This window comes from Phacochoerus africanus, chromosome 13 (assembly GCF_016906955.1).
Source record: "Phacochoerus africanus isolate WHEZ1 chromosome 13, ROS_Pafr_v1, whole genome shotgun sequence".
Lineage (NCBI taxonomy): Eukaryota > Metazoa > Chordata > Mammalia > Artiodactyla > Suidae > Phacochoerus > Phacochoerus africanus.
In genome coordinates, this window is record NC_062556.1 from 15,127,559 (window position 1) to 15,147,420 (window position 19,862).

Below are 19,862 nucleotides of genomic sequence, written 5' to 3' on the forward strand. Positions count from 1 at the left end.
TTATTATACACATCACAATTTATATGATTCTCTCTTTGAAGCTTTTTTTCTCTCAATATATTAGATCTCTCTCCAGGCTACTGTATCAGTCAGCAAATGTCACAGTATCAATGCATAACAAATCACCCCCAAATGCAATGACTTTCTACAACTATCTTTTTTTTTTTTTTTTCATTCACAATGAGTGAATTCATTGACGCTCAGCTGCCTCTCACTTTCAGGTTGGGTCCAGTCTGTTCCATATGTCTGTTATTACCTGTCTTGGACCAAACCACCAGAGGAGCATATGCTTCTGATACAGATGGCAGAAGCTCAGGATGGGTGAGTAGAAACACCTAATGCCTCATAAGGTCTGGGCTCCATAGCTTCCCACTTCCACCTACGTTTCATTGGCCAAAGAAGTCACTCGGCCACATTCCATATTGGTGGGGTGGGGAAGTATTCTCTGCCTCTCCTGGGAGAAACTGCACGGTCCCTGACAAAGGGTGTGGTCACAGGGAGGGTTCACCACGGGAGGATGTAGTGGTACGAATGTATCCCACTTTATTTAGCCATTCTCTCCCACTGATAAAAATCAGGTTGCTTCCAGCGAACACTCATGAAAATACACTCTAATAAGTCTCTCATTTAAACCTCATTGCAAGCACGAAGAGTAGTTACTATAAACCCTGTTGAAAAATGAGGAGGAAACTGGACCTTACCACAAGGCTTAGTATATTGCCGTGGGTCATGCTTTTAGGCAGGAACCAAGGTGAGACGCACACCCGTAAAATCTTCTTATTATGGCCCCTTAAAAAATCCTTTCTGGGATTTGATGCTTGAGCAGATTAGTCTCCAAGAAGCTGTGAAGAACATGCAACTTGTCCTATTTCCCTTTTGTCTGGGCTTCCATGAAGCCTGGAGCCAAATTTAGGTCTCAATCAAGGCAAATTACTTACAATTAGCATGGCCATAGATTCATTTTCTTTGGTTCTAATTATTCATTTCTATTCCATTCAGTCTTATTGTAATGTTCTTTTGTGCAAGCTTCCTTAATTTTTAAAATAAAGAATCAAGGTGTAATTCACTTGAGTTTTAAGAGTGTCAGAATCTCCCGACTGACTCCTCAAGGTACAGAAGAGTCAGGGTCTAATGATGCATGGCCACGCCCCCAGATTTCCACATTCCAGCACCTTCTGGAACCTGGCCAGTATGTGTTTGCTAGCCACCCTCACTGCCAGCAGAGGACAGGGAAGGAAGAAGAATGCAGACTTCAAATGAGTCCATGTTGCTTGTTAGCAGCACCTCGCCCTGGTAGCAATTTAATAAAGGTGGAAAATTAACAGATGGTGTCCCTCCCTGCCTCCCAACCCCAGAGAAAATCCAGGGGTTGATGTTAGTGCCCCAACAGCATCTGGCCCTTGTCAGGGACTTGATAAATGCATAATGATACACAGTTATCTATTTATCAAAAGGAAATAAACCAAGCCCTAACATGTGTTCTTTGTGCCCCCGCACCTGTGAAGCCCACCCCTCCCCCCACAGCTGCCCCCAGGGAAGGCCAAGCTCCTAAGCCACTCCTCCCCTCTGTGTGGCTACGCCACCAGGACATGGTTGGGGCGGGGCGGGGGGGGGGGCAGGCTCACTCTGGAAACCTAGTCTCATGCTTTTAATCAGCCATTCCATAAAATGGAACCAATCTGCCAGTAAAGACAATGAAAGAATGGCACAGACATAACGCTGACCCAAAGACACTTACATGGGAGTGGGAAGACCTGGATTAAAGTCCAGGGGTCTGACCCTGATTTTGAGGCAGCCACGTCACTTCTCTGAATCCATTTCCCCGAGTAAAAGTCAGTTACAGAAATCACAGTGTGGTGTACACTTAAGCACCGGGCAGAAAGAGATTTCCATAACGAAATGCCAGTTAAAGAGCCAGCTCCTTAGGCCTATCTCTCCACACCGCAAAGGCTGTCGTCTTTAATTCAGTCACACTCTACAAGACATTCTGTGCTTAGTAAGTGCCTCCGTCTTTCCATTTAATTGCTCCCACATAGTAGGCGCCATGCCTGGGACCAAACCACAGGCGCATCTTGATGCTGCCCATCACTTTGGGGTGCAGAGGTACATGTGACCTTAGAAGGGAAGGAAAGAGGGTAATTACTTTCTTGGATTAAAGCCATTTAAAATATGCAAAGTTGTGATAAGCCACCCACTCTCCCAAGAGCCCGCCATCCTTAAGAGCTACCCTGTGAGCTCAATTAATCTGTTTTCAAGCTCAGTTCCATAGACATCACATTAATAAGGGGAAAATTCCTCACAACCACCTTTTCTGTGCGAAAACAAGTGGCATGCTGTCCCTTGATCTGGCTGTAAATTCCTGCCGCTGCAGCTTCTCTAATTAAAGACACTTTTAGAGGAAGAAGACAATTCTTACAGAGCCAAGGAAAACATATGTTGGGGCTCAGACTCTTCAACCCTGACTGGGGGGGGGGGCAGAGGAGCCAGAAGGATGGATGAAAAACAGTCTTAATGAGGAGACTCTTAGCTTTGGCCCCAACGAGCAGGTGCCTAAAGGCAGGTGACACAGGGGAGGGGATGGCATTCATTTTCCCACCTCCCAGCCAGCTGGGAGGATGAACACCCACTCAGGAGGCCCTGGATCGCCTGGGACCCAGACCACATCTTCTGCAGAGGAGGCTGGGAAGAGGAAGCCCCCGTAGCATCTTTTATAATCCACTGATAATCAGCGGGGAGGAGCAGGTTGCGGGCTTGCCCCTGCACAGAGCGGGCAGCCTGAATTCACAGGAAAGAAGTACCTTGGTATTTCTAAACCTTCTAAACCTTCTGCTAAACCTTCTGCTGTGCTTTAACCCCTTCCTCTTCCTCCTCCTCTTTAATGAGAAACCATTCTGAAGATTTGGGGATATCTGAGCAATGTCATGTTAGCTAAATTTGATAACACCATGCAAACGGATTTGGAGAAGGGAAGTTCCAAGAGTAGGAAAGCAGGTAGGAGGCTAAGGAAAGGTTTCAGGAGGAGGCTAATGAGGGCCTGAACCAAAGCAGCAGCAGAGGCGTCGCCCTGAAGTGAAATCTGGCCGGAATCTCAAACTCATACGCACGGAGGCAGAGACCGGCCCGCGAGCGCTGGTGCCTGCCTACCTGCCTAGGCCCTGAGGAACCAGGAGTTAGAGGGAGGCCTCCTGAGATCTTGTCACAGAATATGCCACTTTCTGTATGTTTTATTCATATGCCATCAGTCATCCTCTAAAAAATTAAAACACAATTCACAACTGTTTTAATGTGGAATTCATACAATTTTAATGAAATCAAGATCCATGTTAATGAAAAGTATAGAACTTACCACTGATTCCAATCACCCCCTCCCTAAGAGGTAAGTATCTTCAAATGAAAACGGTGATAGTTTGTAAATAAACCTTGAGAATGAAGAGGAATTTATATTATTATCATATGAATACTAATTCATACGAGTAATTTAATTAAGACAGCCTTAACGTGTGCATAGGTTAATTACAAGGGTGTTCACAGTCACCTTATTACTAATCTTGAAATTTGGAAACAATTTAATTGTCCACAAAGAGTTAGCTGAATAAGTTATCATGTATCCATATGATGAAATATTTTTGAGGAATTAAAAATAATGTCATAGCAATGTAAAGACATTCTGTGGCTGGGTGAAAAAACTAAATTACAAAGGAGCGTGCAGCATACAAGCTCACTATTGTTTAAAAACAAAAGGCCTTGCGTAGGAAAAACCTAGAGGGGTGTATACTAAAGTGTTTACAAGGGTTATAGTAAGTGGTGGGGTGTGAATAATTTTTATTTTCTTCTGTTTGCTCTTCGGTATGCTTTGTACTGTTGCTTTGTGTCTAAAGTGAACGTGTGTTAGGTTGTGTGAGAACAGAGTAATCCTTTTGAAGATCTGCATGAGGTACTATAAAGATGAACATAAGATTTCAGGGATAAGCAATGAGCTCCAGAATGACAGGTGAGGCAGGGGACTGGCCCAGTTGGAATGTGGGTTCTAATAGTCATAAGGAAATATAATACATGTAGCAAATGCCCAAGCTACTTATTCTCTTGTTTTCAGTTTTCTCATCTGTAAAATGGGTGAAAGATAACCTTACCATGTTACCACCATGTTGTTGAAGAGTTAACGCAGGGCGTATGAAGTTAGCTTCCAGTCAAGTCTGGCGTGTGATAAGCTTTATGTGCACTTGCTTATTTAAAAAATATTTCCTTTGAACAATTCCTGAGATGAATAGGTAAAAAAAAAAAAAAATTACTTTATTATCCCACCCCCTTTGGGCTGAGTCAGCTAGATGGAGAGAAGGCTGGGTGTTGTGTTCTTTTCAAACACAGTTCATCTTCTTAATTTCTTTAAAGAACCAATTCACTTCCTTTCCTCCTCCCCATAAAAGCTCTTTGGGAAGTTTTGCTTTATTGCTAATGGTTTTCTTTACAACTGGATGATCAATTCAACTGAGATTAATTGAGCATGAAGCTGGCAGCATCTGCAAAGCCATTTGTCAGGGAGAAGGAGCCGGATCACACTGGAGCCCACCAGCTGTCATTATCTGCACTGTCGTTCCAGCAGCCTCAGGCACACCTGAGCCTCAGGTGGCCCGCGTGTTCACAGTGTGCAGGAGCAAGGGGAGAGGCCCCCTGCATTCCCTCCTCCACGGCAGAGAGGCTGCGATGCTGCAGCTGGGCCTTGCAAATCCGAAAAGTCGAATTTACGCCACTGTCATGCCAGCATCTTGCTCTAACACAGTTTACTAAATAATAATACTAATAATTTAAAGCAGATATGATCCGGATCCTATCCAGTGGAATTTCATTAATAAAGTACCAAAAGCATACATCTGAAGAAGCAGAATCCAGCTTGGGCTCTGCAACAGTACATGGGCAGAGTTTTGGAATAAGATACTCAGTTATTTGCCAGGAGCGTGAACAAGTGACACCCGCTGAGTACATGATGGTGAGGATGATGGGGGGGGGGGGTGGAGATGATACACATTCCCAGAACTCAGGTGCCAAACAATCTCGCAAGCACTTCACAGCTACTGCCCCCTTGAATCCTCACAACCTATGAAGTGTGGCTTCTGTTATTTCCCTATTTTACAGATGAGAGAAGCAATCACAGAGAGGTTAAGCAGCTTGCCCACAGTTACACAGCAAGTTCGTGGCAGAGCTGGGATTCCACCTCCACAGTAGGGCCCCATGGTGCACGCACCACCGAACCTTTCCGTTATGCTGACACACACACACACACACACATCAGCCAAGTGCCTCTTTCAGTTCCTACGCAAATCCAGGGATACAGGAAGTTCTGCAGCTGGCTGACATCAGCTTTTAAAAGCTCCGAAGCCAAGGTTGCTCTTAATCAGTCATCCAGGCCCAGGTGTCATATCCTTTGACCACCGCTTTTCCTAAGCAGAAAGGAGCATGGAGATACTCTCCCCACCCAAGGCTGGTTAGTTCTTTCCTTCTTCATGAGGGACTTTAGTTCATTTGTGTATGTGTGTGTGTGTGTTTCATTGCTGGACACTCACAAGCACATATAATATCCCAGATGCTGTCCAACACTGCAATTGGTAATTTTATGTGTCAACTTGGCTGCAGCCACAGTGCTCAGATATGTAATCAAATGTTAATCTGGATATTTCTGTGAGGGGATATTTTGCAGTGAGATGTAAATTCCAATCAGTGATCTTTGGGCAGAGCAGAGGGTCTGCCACAATGTGGGGGGGACTTGTCCAATCAGGTGAAGGCCTGAATAGACCACAGGGCTGACCTCCTCTGAGTAAGAGAAAACTCTACCAGCAGACAGCTTTTGGACTTGAATTGCAGCATCAGCTCTTCCAGGGTGTCTTAGTCCGTGCAGGTTGCTATAACAAAACACCACAGACTGGGTGGCTTACAGACAACAGAAGTTTCTTTCTCACAGTTCTGGAGACTGGAGGTCCAAGACCAGAGTGTCAGCATGGTCAAGTGAGGACTCTCTTCCAGGCCACTGACCTCTCATTGGATCATCACAAGGGAGAAGGGATGGGGGAGTGACTTGATCTAGAGCCCCCCCCCCCTTTTTAGGGCCACACCAGCGGCATATGGAGGTTCCCAGGCTAGGGGTTGAATCAGCTGCCGCTGCCAGCCTACAGCACAGTCACAGCAATGCCAGATCTGGGGCGCATCTGCAACCTACACCACAGCTCGTGGCAACGCCCATCTTTAACCCACTGAGCAAGGCCAGGGATCAAACGCAAGTCCTCATGGATACTAGCCAGGTGCTTAGCCTGCTGAGCCACGACAGAACTCCCTGGAGCCCCTTTCACAATCTCATTCATGGGGGCTCTGCCCTCACAGCCTAATCACCTGCCAAAGGCCCTGTGTTCTCATACACTCCATTGGGCATTAGGATCTCAACACACGACCCTGGGGGGACACAAACATTCTGACCAGAGCACTGAGTCTTCAACCTGCCAGCCCACGCTGCAGATTTTGGACTTGTCAGCCTCCGTGATCACATGAGCCAGTTCCTAAAAGTAAACCTCCTTTTGCACATATACACTCTCTGTTGGTTCTGGTTCTCCAGCAAAGCCTGACACACTCACACACAATCAGTCGTGCTCAGGGCACACGCAGACTCAGCCAGATGTCCCTGGGACAGGGCAGGGAAGGGGGGGAGGCTCTGCTTTGAGGAGGGGACACTAGGGGACCTTTCATCCTTTACAAAGTGAAAATCTAAGATTTGGTGATTCCAATACACGGTACTTCCCTGAGTACAGATTCCAGCCTCGAGGAAAATGCTGTTCACCCATGTGACCAGATATAAAAATAGGACAGAGTATGAGGCTCTAGTTCCAATGTTTAAAGGGACAGGCACGTGAAGCCACCAGGCCTCACACAAGAAGGAAACCGAGTCTGTGACCCAGATCCTGTCACTGGCCTTTTAAACTCTGCATCACAGAAGTCACAAAGGGAGAGAGAAGCATGGCCCTCCCTTACCACATTTTTTTCCTAAGGGAAAAACAACAATGAGCAAAGGAAATCCTTTGTGGGAGACTTCCTACCATTCCAGAGCTACCATTCAAATAAAAAAAATTAAAAAAAAATAAAAAAACAAAACATCTCATGGAACTGGGCCACCTCTGCCGGCACAGGACCAGCAGAGAACTTGACAAGGGGATCGTTTTACTCTTCCTGTTGAAGTTCTTCTGCAAGGAGCCTCGATCATCATCACTGAGCCAAGCTTCCTAGTGAAGGGCACGTGCTTGGTACCCACCTCGACGTGGTGATGCAAGGCCATTGTCTGTGCCGGCTCCCCCATAAAAGGGATGTGTCACCTCTGGGGATGCTGTGGCTGTGACTGGGAGTCCCAACCAGACGCTGCTCTGAGAATGCGCACAAAGGGGGGCCTGACAGGACACCTCTCACCTTTCTGACACATGCTCTACGTCAGCCTCCTGCCGGACAGTGTAACCAGGAACCCACTTCCCGTGACTTTAAAGGCACTAACCTCAAACTCCAACCAGTTTCCTAAAATGTCACTAATATAGTAGAAAACACCTCTGTACTCACGTCTAAGCAATAAAACATCATGCTGAGGTGTAAAATGCTGCAAGCGTTGCTTTCCTGATCACCAAAAAATTAATACGTTTGTAACAAAGTGATGCCTGAATGATGTCCTGGGGCCCCTCTCTCAGCTCTAACCACCAAGGCACACACCCCAAGTGGACTTCAATGAGCCATGAAAACAATTCAATAAGTTGCATTTAGAATGTAACGCAAGACGATTCCCGCAAATCATTTTACTTAAATGTTGTATGGAGTTTGGGGGTCATATAGAGACACGTTTTTCTACATAATCATTGACATTGAAAACAACTGTGTTGAAAGATACATACATTCTATGAAGTTGGGTTTTAATAATTTGAGAAGCATTCTATTGAGAAAACCGTTCCCCAGGGAGACACTGTGGAGAGTGTATCTACCAGTTATTTGCTTAGAGGCAGACCTCACTGTATTGCACTTTGCAGATTCTGCATTTTTTACAGATTGAAGGTTTGTGGCAACCCTGTGTTGAGCAAGCTTTTTGGCACCATTTTCCCAACAGTATTATTATTATTATTATTTTTTTTTTAGCCTCACCCATGACATATGGAAGTTCCTGGGCCAGTGATCGAACCTGTACCACAGCAGTGACCCGAGCCACTTCAGTGACAGAGCCATATCCTTAACCCCACTGCACCACAAGAGAACTCCTCAGTAGCATTACTTTTTAATGAAAGTATGCACATGGGTGTTTTTTTTTAGACATAATGCTATTGCACACTTAATAGACATATATGAACAGGGTAAAGATCACTTTTATATGCACTGGAAACCAAACCATTCTGTGACTCGCTTTAATGCCATATTCACTTTACCGCAGTGGCCGGGACTGAACGCAACCTCCAAGGTCTGCCTGTATTTCACTATCCATCTCCCCTCACTGGACCATACACCCTGCAAGAGCAGGGATTACTTCTCTTTGGCTGCTAAGTCCCCAGTGCCTACAAAGGACCGGACGCAAGTCCTCTGAAGTCCTGTAAAGGAAGTGCGTGATGAGTGGTGGATGATTACAGCAGCAACATCAGGGAGATAATGGATTGCTAAAATCCTCATTGTCTACAAGGAGAAGCTTTGAACAGAGCACTGGACCAAGGAGTCAGAGTCCTGAGTCTGGAGTCCTGCCTGGCTCCTCAGTCACTCACTGTAACCTCAAGCCTCTTTTTCCTCTCCAGGCTCCAGATTATCTACAAGGCTCTAGCTCCATTTGGTTCCAATGGGAATAAGCCTATCAGGCTCCTCAGGGAGAGAAAAAAAGCAGATACAGTCTCTACTGGGAGGAAGTAGGGGGCAGGGACCAAAAGAGAAAGAAGGCAGAGCGTTTGGTTTGGAAGATGAGGCTTCGCTTTGCCCTCTCTCGGGCACTCCCTTCTTGTCCCATCACTTAGCACTTCCTGGTGATGTTTAAAAACAGAGAAACCATTTCAGAGGTACCTACAGTGTTCCCGGAACTCCGTCTGCATTCCCTTTCGCAACAGTTCTACCTGCAGAACAAAAGGGCGGTTGGGCTTTCCAGCAAAGAGGCACGAAGCTGTGGTTTCCCCTGAGGTGTCACCGATCCGGCAATGCTGCTTCTGGTAGGTGTGTTCGCAGCTGCTGCTCCCCGTGGCAGGCTCGCATGCAGACGGCGCGAGCTGGAGATCTTCCAGGGCTGTGTGTGGCGTCGGGTGCCGGGAGAGAGGCCAGCAGAGCAAAGAGAACGAGCCCTCGCCCCATTCAAGGCAGAGGTGGGCACCGGAGGAGGTGCCCGCCACCTGGAGGGACAGGTTCCTGACAGGTCGCCATCCTTCAGAGGGCAGACAGGCGTTGATGAGGACTTAGCAGGCACTGCGCCAGCCCCTTTATGGACAAAACTGAATTTGGTTTTCAAGTAGCCTGAGGAGGTGGATCCTATTGTTCAGATGAAGAAATTGAGACTGAGCTTAGGTGACTTCCCGAAGGTCACACGGACAAGATATGGAAGAGGCAGGACTACATCCGTGTGGTCTGGCCCCGAGCTCAGTTCCTTGGCACCTCACACCCAAAGGAGTTCTGGGCTGGCCCTGACAGGGGGCCCTCCGCCCTGTGCCTGTGGCGGGGTTTCAGCTCTCCGGGGCCCTCGGGAATAGCCGCGCGCGCTCTTGCCGCTTCTGTCTTTACCGGTCCTTCCAACCACATCCCTCCAAGTCCAGAGCAAGCTCTTTCTCACCATCGTGGCCAGAGTTCTACAAAAAGTGTGTGACGCTACTTCTCACCTCCCACTACCTGCCCACACCTGACTTATCAGGAAGCGTCAGATCTCGCCAAGATCACTACCCATCCCCATGTTGCTAAGTAGGCACCTTTTTTAGTCACTGTTTTACTTGATTTGTCAGCCCCTTTTACCCTGTGAGCCATGACCTTGCTCTTCTGACCTGCTCTTCCTCTGGGAGCCTCACCACCACCTCTCACCTTTCCTCCCTGCTCTCTGGCTGCCCGTCCCAGTGGGCCTTCGGTGCCCCCACACTTGAAGGTTGCGGCTTCTCCGAACTCTGTCCCGGGACCTCCCTCTCACCCAGGACGCTCCCTGGGTGGGGTTTCACTCCCTCAGGCCTCTGACTGATGCCTGTGTTCCAGTGACCCCCAAATCTGCACTCCCCCGCAGCCTGCTCTGTGCTCGGCTCTCAGCCCCGACCATTCAGCCCCGCAGGCCCGCCTCACCACCAGGAGGAGCAGAGCCTCCAGCACCCGCTGTGCTGAGTCTTCCTGCCTCGTTTCTCCCCCCAGATACTCCAGCCTTTCAGGAGCACTGGCTCTTCCTCTTCCGAGCCATTGTCCCCTCGTCCGGTGAACTCCTGAGCCCTCCTGCTCCCCGGCTCCGTTCCACTCACTCGTCAGAACTGACCGCGGACATCACTGCCTCCAGGAAGCGGGAGGCATCAGCCCGGGGGTTCCCACCACCCTGCACGCCGCCCCCTCCAAGCACGGATTCTGGTGTCCTGCAACGGCCTGTTTGCTGAGTCTCTAGCCTCCCCTGGACCAGAGAGTTCCTCCTTAATCCTCACTACCTAGTATAGTTCTTGATCTGCGTATTAGAGGAATTCCGTTAACACTGGTCGAGTGGAGGAAGGATGAATGGACAGACGACTGGGGATGATGTGCCACTGCCTCTGTTCTCAAACCCGCTCAAGTCTGACAAGCCCACAGCTCCGGCAATTCACGGTGAAACGAGCCGGCTCTGATCCACAGGCCCTGATTCCCAGCGAGTCCTCTTCATCCAGTGCAGGCAATACTTGCTCATAAGAACTGACACTCAGCTCTGTCTTTGGAGTTCCATCCACGCCAACCACCTTAACCACCAAGACGCTCCCCCTTGGCCTGCTCCTCCTCTCGTTCCTTCTCTGAGCATGTTATCCAACTGCATCTTCTGGCTGCTGCTGCTGCTGCTAGTGACCAAGCCTGGCCACCAACTGTGCACAGGTGGGGGCTGGCGCAGTGCCCTGAGCTCTGCAGGTCCGGCCGGTCGCTGCCTGGCATTCCTCGGTCCCAAGGGGAGCCTTCCTCCCCAGGAGCCCCTTGATGCGGGAGCTCTGGATCTGTTCGGGAAGTCTTCCTGCGTGTGTGTGCACGCACATACCTGTTCAACCAACACCCCAGCCAGAGCCAGACCAGGCTCCCTCCAACCCTGTGCAACCCTGTAGGGAAGGCAGCAAAGGTCCGCTGTGCCCTCCTGACTCAGCCCAATCCTGGCTGGAAGTGGCCCAAACGGGCCACATGGGTGGAAAAACACACACCTTTCCATTGACCCTCCAGATGTTTACAGATATTGTCATGTTGGTGGCTAGAAAACATCTGGATGTCTGCTTGACCCCGCATCCACTGTTTGCCCAGAGGCTTGCTGTCTGTCATATAAAATGCCAAAGGCATCATCTCTCTTTTCCCCTCAAATCTGCCATTTCTTTCCCTCCACTGCATCCAGAAGGTGCTCTCCGCATGCGATGGCATTTCAGAGCGAGCATGACTGACTGAGTCCTCTCATCGGATCTTTGCACAGATCACACCACTGCCAGGACTGGCTGGGGACTCGACACTCAGAAGCGCTGGGCTCCCCCTTGGCGCTGGCCAGCCCATGGTTCCATCCGTCCTGGACAAGCCGCCTGACCCTCACCCCTCGGCTTCCTCCCATGCACGATCCCCATTCCTAGCGCTTCTCTCTGCTGCTCCCAGAGGAATGTATTAATAGAAGCCGGAGCCTTTTTTGTTTCTTGAGAGAAAAGTTTCTATAAATACAAAATGCTGTTATGATGTGACCCTATTATTCACCAACCAAACAATTCTCCCCGCACATCTGTGATTTGCAGGTTTGTTCATGAGAGGGCTCCTTGCTACCAAAGTTAGTTGAATTCATTTTAACACATTCAAGTAACCCTCAAAACGGATTTATTTTTCAGTACCAAGCACATTTATCTATTTATTAATCAATTATCAGTCAATTGGTTCCATAAATGCTGGTTTCACCACTACCGTGTGATAGGCTTTGGCGTGTATGATAAGGACACAAAGGCAAACAGGACTAGAACTTGTTCTCAAACCGCTTACCCTCTGTACAAGTTTGCTCGGGCTGCCAGAACAAAACACCACGCTCGGGGCCTAAATAGCAGAACTTTATTTCTTCACAGTTCTGGAGGTGGGACCTCCAGGGTCAAGGTGCTGGCAGGTTTGATTTCTTTGGAGGCCTCTCTCTTGGTCGGGCAGACGGCCCTCTTCTCATCCTGTCCTCACCTGGTCTTTCCTCTGTGCACCCATGTCCCTGGTGCCTTGACCGCATCTCCAAGTACGTTACATTCCGAGGTACGGCGGTTTAGGATTTCAACATGCAAATTTGGGGAGCAAGATACCATTCAGCTCATAACACCATCTAACTGAAGCAGAGAATTTAAAAAGTCATTCCAATTAAATGTATGGTAGAGGAGATACAGGGTGATTTGGAAGCATCCAACAAGAGACCTAGGCTATTTTGGGTGAGATAAAGAGCAGTCAGGGAAGGCTTCTGGGAGGAGGTGTTGCCTACACTGAATAAAGGGTGGCACATATGCAGACTTAGTAAGGGCGAGTGCAGCCCATGGAAGTAATTCAGTCTGATCCAAACGGAGCAAGAGTAGAAGCCAGAGATGAGAACGGTGAGGAAAATGGGACTGAGAGGAGAGCCGCGTAGAGATTGGGCTCCAGCCTACAGGTGGTAGAGAACTGTGTGCTCTTACAGACATGCATGCTGGGGATGGCAAGGGGCAGTTCCGTGACCAGACATGGGCTTTATAAGAAAGGATGGCTTTAACTGTCCGGCGATAGACTAGAGTTCCTGCCAGACTAGAGGCTGGGAAAGAAGTGAGGAGGCTGGCAAAATTATCCACAGGAAAGGTGATGAGAACCTAAAGATACACATTTGGGTCGGGGATGGGATGGATTCACAGTGAAAATGAAGCCACAGAAAAGGAGACGATCCTTCCAGGAGAAGATGGAGAGTGAGCAGAGCAGAGAGCAAGGAGGGGACCAGAGTATTGAGGCGCTGAAGGAAGGTCTAACACACAGGTACGCAGGGCGGGTGGCAACACAGATCATAACCACAGGAGGAGTCGGGTCCAATTGCAGAGCTAAGTCCATCCCAAAAGGGCAGCCCCCACTCGGCTCCAGCAGCAGCTCTGGCAGGTGAATCCCTGCTCGGACCTGCCAGACCTTGAATTCTTCCGAGGAAGTGATACGTGTAGATTTGGGGGTGAAATCTTCCCATCTTTAAACAACAGACACCAACTTAAGAATCAGAAAACCCTAAGCAGGTTAAGCAGCATGAACATGTGGGCTGTGTCCGATACGCAAATCTGAACTGGAGGGGAAAGAACCGCAGAGAAGGGGCGGGGGGGGGGGGCAGGGTGGAGTTTCAAGAAGGAACTAGCAATGCTCATTGTCCAATGCTGCAGAGCCAGTTTGGGGGAAATCTGAAACCACAGGCAAGGAGGACAGACACTGGGGCAGATCCCCGAGGCAGCTAGAGGGAGGTGGGTTCCGAGCAGGGGCACCGGTCTAAGACGTGAAGAGAGGTACTTCCAGGCTCTTCCACTGAGACTTAAGGAAAGGAAGACAGAATAGGCATGAGTACAGGTACAATTTTAGGAGGCAGGTGGGCAGCAGGTTGAAGTAGCTTGGAATGGGCAGTATAAAACCAAAATAAAATCTGAAACTCTATGCTATAGCAACTAAAAAGAAAGGAGCATCGCTTTTTCTGGAGCAATAAAGGAAGATAGAAAAGAGGGGATCTGAGCCTGGCTTGAGGCAACACTAGTTACCCTATAGCATAAATCCCAATATGGGAGTCGCTTGACCAAAGAGTATATTTTTTCTAACACAAGGAAAGTCCAAAACCATGGAAGAGAGGCTCTGATCCACTCGGTCTTTCAGGGAAATGACCAACGAAGGATCTGCCATCTTTGATCCTGGATTTGGGTGGCAGAGTTGTCCTGCTATTGACATGCAATTTGCAGACAGAGGAAGAGATCAAGAGAAGCTTGAAGGCAGCAGGTCAATGAAGTACCTAACTGCAAAGCAGGCTGGGAAATGTAGTCTAGTTAATAGATGAGCAGATAGTTCCATATGCCCAGTGGGTAATTAGAATGTACTGACTGAAAAGAGCAGGTTACCAAACATGGATACAGCTTGTGCCTGCTGTAGTTTTTTTTTTTTTTTAAATGAAGTGCATATGCTGTATTTGCTCTGAAAGAACCCAAATATTAATCCTGGTTTCCTCTGAGAGATTGGATAACAGATATTTTCTTTTTTTTTTTTTTGTCTTTTTGCCATTTCTTGGGCCACTCCCGCGGCATATGGAGGTCCCCAGGCTAGGGGTCAAATCGGAGCTGTAGCCGCCGGCCTACACCAGAGCCACAGCAACGCGGGATCCGAGCTGCGTCTGCAACCTACACCACAGCTCACGGCAACGCTGGATCCTTAACCCACTGAGCAAGGGCAGGGATCGAACCTGCAACCTCATGGTCCCTAGTCGGATTCGTTAACCACTGTGCCACGACGGGAACTCCGATAACAGATATTTTCTTTTCCTCTTCATAGTTTTCCGTATTTGTCCTTTAAAATATTCTTAAATGATCATTTGTTGCACTTATAATTAATTAGAAGAAAAAAGAAAAGTTATACCACCCCCTCCTCCCTATTTCTCAATATATCTATGAGACACAATGAGAACGTGCTCATGGAAACTCTTGGAGAAAAGGCCAAGCACAATTTGAATGTTTATCATCACTGTCCTCACAACAGGTCCTGTCTGATGACTCTCTTGCATTATTTGAACAGAAAGCTAGAGGCGCACAGAATAAACTGGGAGGTGACGTGGCCACAGGGGTGAGGCAGGTGATGATATAGATGGTCCAGACTCTACCTCAAGGCTTCTCAACTCTAGGTGAATCTAGTATCACTTAGAGAGCATTAAAACTGCAGAGCATGTGAATCAGAATTTCCAAGTGCAAGGCCAGTTTCCCAAAAGCCCCTCAGTGAATTCCAACATAAGGCCAGATTGAGAATTTCTCTCCTACAAACAGGAAAACCCACGTACTTGAAACTACTGTTTTATTGCTTACTGGGGGAGAGGGACTGGGGTAAGGGGGCTGGGTCAAGCTCTGAGAGAGATCCCCTCGGGTCTGAATGTCCTGTATGCAATCAGGCCTTTGTCTAGAAATGTGGGTTATAATCTCACTCTGACATTTTCCATTGGGTGGAGCTGGGAAAACTAGAGTATGACTCCCCCCAGAAACTGGTCTGGTTCTTTTTTTGAGAAAATTTCCTAGTCCATGTGGTAAAGATAACAATGACAAACATTCCTAGAGCAGATCACAGCTATCACAGCAGTTTCCGGGCATTAACTCACTGGAGACGTGTAATTACTTTTTTTTTTTTTTTTCAATTGGTGGATATTTATTCCAATATTTCCCCATTGAATAGCTTTAGTGAGGTATAATTGATTTGCAATAAACTGAACATGTTTAAAAGTGTCCTATTTGGTACATCTTGGCATAAGTAAACCCTGTGAAACCATCACCACAACATACCCACCACCTGAACAAAATTTCCTCACACCGATTCATAATCACGCCACGTGGCCTCACTCCCATCTCTAGGCAACCATGGACGCGCTTTCCGTTACTATTGATTAGTAAAGAAACTGTCTGCGTTTTCTAGAATTTTATATGAGGGGACATGTACAGTACTGGTCTGTCTCTTTTCATTCACCATAACCAGCTGGAGATTCACCCACAGCGTTGCTTACTGGTATCCCATTTTACGGCTATATTACAATTCGTTTACTCATTCTCTTATAGTCATTTCCAGTCTGGGGCTATACACACAGAGTAGTGTAAACGGTCACGTGCAAGTCCATGTAAGGATGCAAGCTTTCACTTCTTTGGGGGAAATACCTAGCAGTGGAATAGCTGTATCACATGGTAAATGAATGTTTAATTTTTTACAAAACCATCAAACTATTGACCCATTCCCACTGGAAGTGTGTATAGTTCCAATTCCTCCAACTCTTCATCAACAATTGGTTTGGCCAGATTTTTAATTTTATCTATTCTTAAAGGTATGCAGTGATACCTCATTATGGTTGCTTCCTTAAATGACTAATGATGAACTTCGACTCTGACTTCACATGAGATGGATAGACACACACTCATATCTCCAAAATAAATTATAAACCTAAATATAAAAACAAAAGTTATAAAACTTCTAGAAGAAAAGTTGCAAAACATATTTGCATATTTTTCAGCTGCAATACATATTCAGTTGCAATCTTAGGTAGGCAAAGATTTCCTTAATAGGAAGGACACAAAGGGAAAAATAATAATATTTATAAAATAAACTGAACTTTTTCAAAACTAAAATCTTTCGCTTCTCTAAAGATACTATTAAGAGAATGAAAAGGTGAGTACAGCCTGGGAGAGATTTTTGTAAAGCATATATCTGATAAAAGACTTGTATCTAGATTACATGGAGAACTCTCAAAACTCAATACAAGAAAACAAATGATTCATTTTTTTAAGGGGTGAAAGGTTTGAGAGGAGGATATATAGATGCCAAATAACCCCCTGCAAATACATCCAATATCATTGTCCTAGTAATCACTTTAAGATAAGCCAGGTAAGTATTCTCATCATTATCATCATCACCATTGGGGTTTTGCAGATGAGGCAACAGAGGCTCAAAGAAATCACATGACTTAAGATGATACAAATAGGAAGTAGAAAGTCTGGGCTAGAGTCTCTGACTCCAGCCCAGTGTCTTTCCGTGACACAAGCCAGTAGTTCCGAGAGCCAGCAGGGCTTCTAGGACAGCATCCCCCCGTGGGAAGATCTGGGCTGAGAGGAACTGGGCACGCACCGTCGGCACCGAGACAGCAACACACAACACGGAGGAGGTAAGAAGACAGGACAAACCAGGGCTGGAGCCCTCTGAACCCAAGGAGCACTCAGACCTTAACAGACTGGGAGATCACCAAGCAGGTGAACAGTCAAAGCTAGAGAGGATCACGTGTGCCAGAGGCCAGTGCAAGTTAGGGGTCAGCTCCCAGGCAGGTAATTCACCCAGCAGACTTAAGACTCAGTGCTACCCGTGATGGGTAGCTGTGACAGAGAGGCGAGCTGCGGAGCCATCCTGAAAAGACGAGTACCTCACCATGACCAGAACAGAATCTGCCAGGCACAAGCCCTGATACAGAGATAAGAAGGAGGCGGCAGAGATAAGCAGGAAGGTGCCCTGCTTGCCCACTGAACACACCCCCAGGGACCCAGATGGGGCAGGAATTGCAGGGTGTGGGATTGATCTAAACAGAGCACTCCAGGAAGGGGACATGCAGTTGCTCTTGGAGACTGACTGAGACATAAAAAGTCACTGGGAGGAGTTATGGGTCAAATGTGATTCATTTTGGCTTCTTTAATTTCAGTTCTCAACTTCTGTTTTAATTGTACCTTGATTAAATGGTCTCGAAATGAATAACTGAATTCTTTTTAATATTACTCATCTACATGCCTTTAATCATGCCGTTGATCTTACTAATCAGCAGTCTCAATCCTGTGCCTGATATTGTTGTCTGACAGATATTGTGATAAGTCCGGAGCCAACAGAAGGCCCTACACCTGCAACAGAAAGCACTCTTAACCATTCTTCTATAAGAAGGTCACCATTGCTTGTCAAGACAGAAATGCAAGGGACAGGTGGGCCACAGTGGAGGGGCTTTTGAAAATGCAATGTCCCAAATTAAACATACCAGGTGCAGTGCTTATTTCAAATTTGCATTGTCTCCAATTTCCATTTACGTGCAGTTAAAAGGTCATTCAATCTGGTGTACAGATTCTGTTAGTTACTATTAAATACAAGCGGCCTATGACTGGGCCTGTTGTCTCAACGATTTACTATGCCTTACAGTGATTTTTTTAAAATTATTTTAACTTTTAATTTTCACTTTTAATTTTACCCTAAAGGTCAGGCTTTTGATACAGCAGCTTTAAGGCCAATGATTGCATGGAAATGCAAAGAACCCCTTAATAGACCGTTACTGGGTGCTGAGTTTCAGAATGCGTCATCAAAGTCATCTACATCTCTGGCTAGGAGGCCTCCCCAGCCCCGCCACACCATCCACACCATCCACACATTCAAGCTGCCTATCACAGTCCTGCCCCAGGCCTGCGTGCAAGGCCAAGACACAGTCAGAGGCATGTCACAGACCAGAGGGAGAGTCACAAAGGTTTCCAGGGACGCTTGGGGCTGTCGCAGTCCAGGCCAGGACACCCAGAAAAATAACCACGTGCACAAGCCCAAGGCAGTCCTCTGCAAACGACCCAGCAAAGAGCCTTGGGCTTGTAGGCGTTGGACCTGGAGCTGGGTTGTGAATGAGGCCAGACCCAGCCCTGAACCAGCACCTCCTCCCTGTCCGGGCCCAGACCCGACATTATCTCCTTTGTGATCATTTCCGATTCATTCCAGGACCCACTTTCCTCGGGCTGGGCACTTCTGAGAGGTCAGGAGTTCTGTCTCTTTAGCCCCTAGTAGGAGGTATCACAAAACCTTCCCCAGCTGCCCCACCTCCTGGAAAGATATAAGTTCAATGGTAGAACAAGAATGCCTGCAAGCACCATGGCGAATAAAAAGGCTCCCTCAGGGGAGGCCCATAACCTAAAAATAGCCAGTTGCCCTTATCAAAGGCTTGGAGCTCTCATGTGAACTTCAGCCTCATTCCCCAAACTCCAGTTAAGCAAACATCCTGGAGGTCGTCTGCTGCTGCGTTTTCCACAGAGCCATAAAAGTTACAGCCGTGGAGCCCTGGCTGGGACCTCTGAGATTGTCTCTGCCACCTTCTACGCGATCGCAGATGAGGATCAGTGATGACAACGGGGTGTATCTGCATAGACCCTGTCCAAAGAACCACGGTAATGCCTCCTTTAATCCCCCAATGGCCCATCAGACTTGGGACTTTATGCTCCATCTCACCCATGAGGCTGTAAGAGTGGCTGAGAAATGTGTCTGATGTCACGCACTGAGGAAGTGGCAGTGCCCAGATCTCCACATTCGTCCCTTGAGCTCTGAGCCACTGCAGCCTATTGGCTCCTTCTCCCGCTAATGAGCCTCCAGGAACTTCCACAACTCCACAGTCCCAGTGGGACCCTCTCTGGGCTGAAGCTTTTCACCCGCATACAGGGCAAATCACATGCAGTCCCAGAGAAGGTTGCGTCTACCTCCGTTCCAAGCCCAACACAACTGCTACTTCTTAATGCTTGCGAAAAATCATAAACTGCTAGTGTTGCAGGGGGCTTCTGAGAACATTAGGCCCAAACCTTCATTTTGAAAATGAGGACTCAGAGTCCCGTTGTGGTTCAGCGGATTAAGAACCCGACTAGTATCCATGAGTATGCGGGTTTGATCCCTGACCTTGCTCAGTGGGTTAAGGATCCGGCGTTACCACAAGCTGTGGCGTAGGTCACAGGCGAGGCACAGATCCAGTGTTGCTGTGGCTGTGGTGTAGGCTGGGCAGCTGCAGCTCCAATTCAACCCCGAGCCTGGGAACCTCCACAATGCCCCAGGTGGGGCCCTAAAAATAAAAATGAGGACTCAACACCTGGAGCGGTGAAATGGCTTTCCCAGGATCCCATGGCTAGAAGGCAGAGCAAGGAGACATGTGTCCGAGTTAAAATAGCATGCTGTTTTATTTACTCCATTCCTTTTTTTTTCCTCCTTAA

The 19,862-nt window shown here is 47.6% G+C and overlaps 1 long non-coding RNA gene across 1 annotated transcript; it reads left to right on the top strand.

Annotated features, from left to right (window-relative positions):
- Positions 1-16,872: 16,872 nt before the first annotated feature.
- Positions 16,873-17,922, top strand: LOC125113319 (uncharacterized). The gene is made up of 2 exons (XR_007131413.1): positions 16,873-17,047; positions 17,727-17,922. It is a non-coding gene; the product is annotated as an uncharacterized LOC125113319 (long non-coding RNA).
- The last annotated feature ends 1,940 nt before the right edge of the window (positions 17,923-19,862 follow it).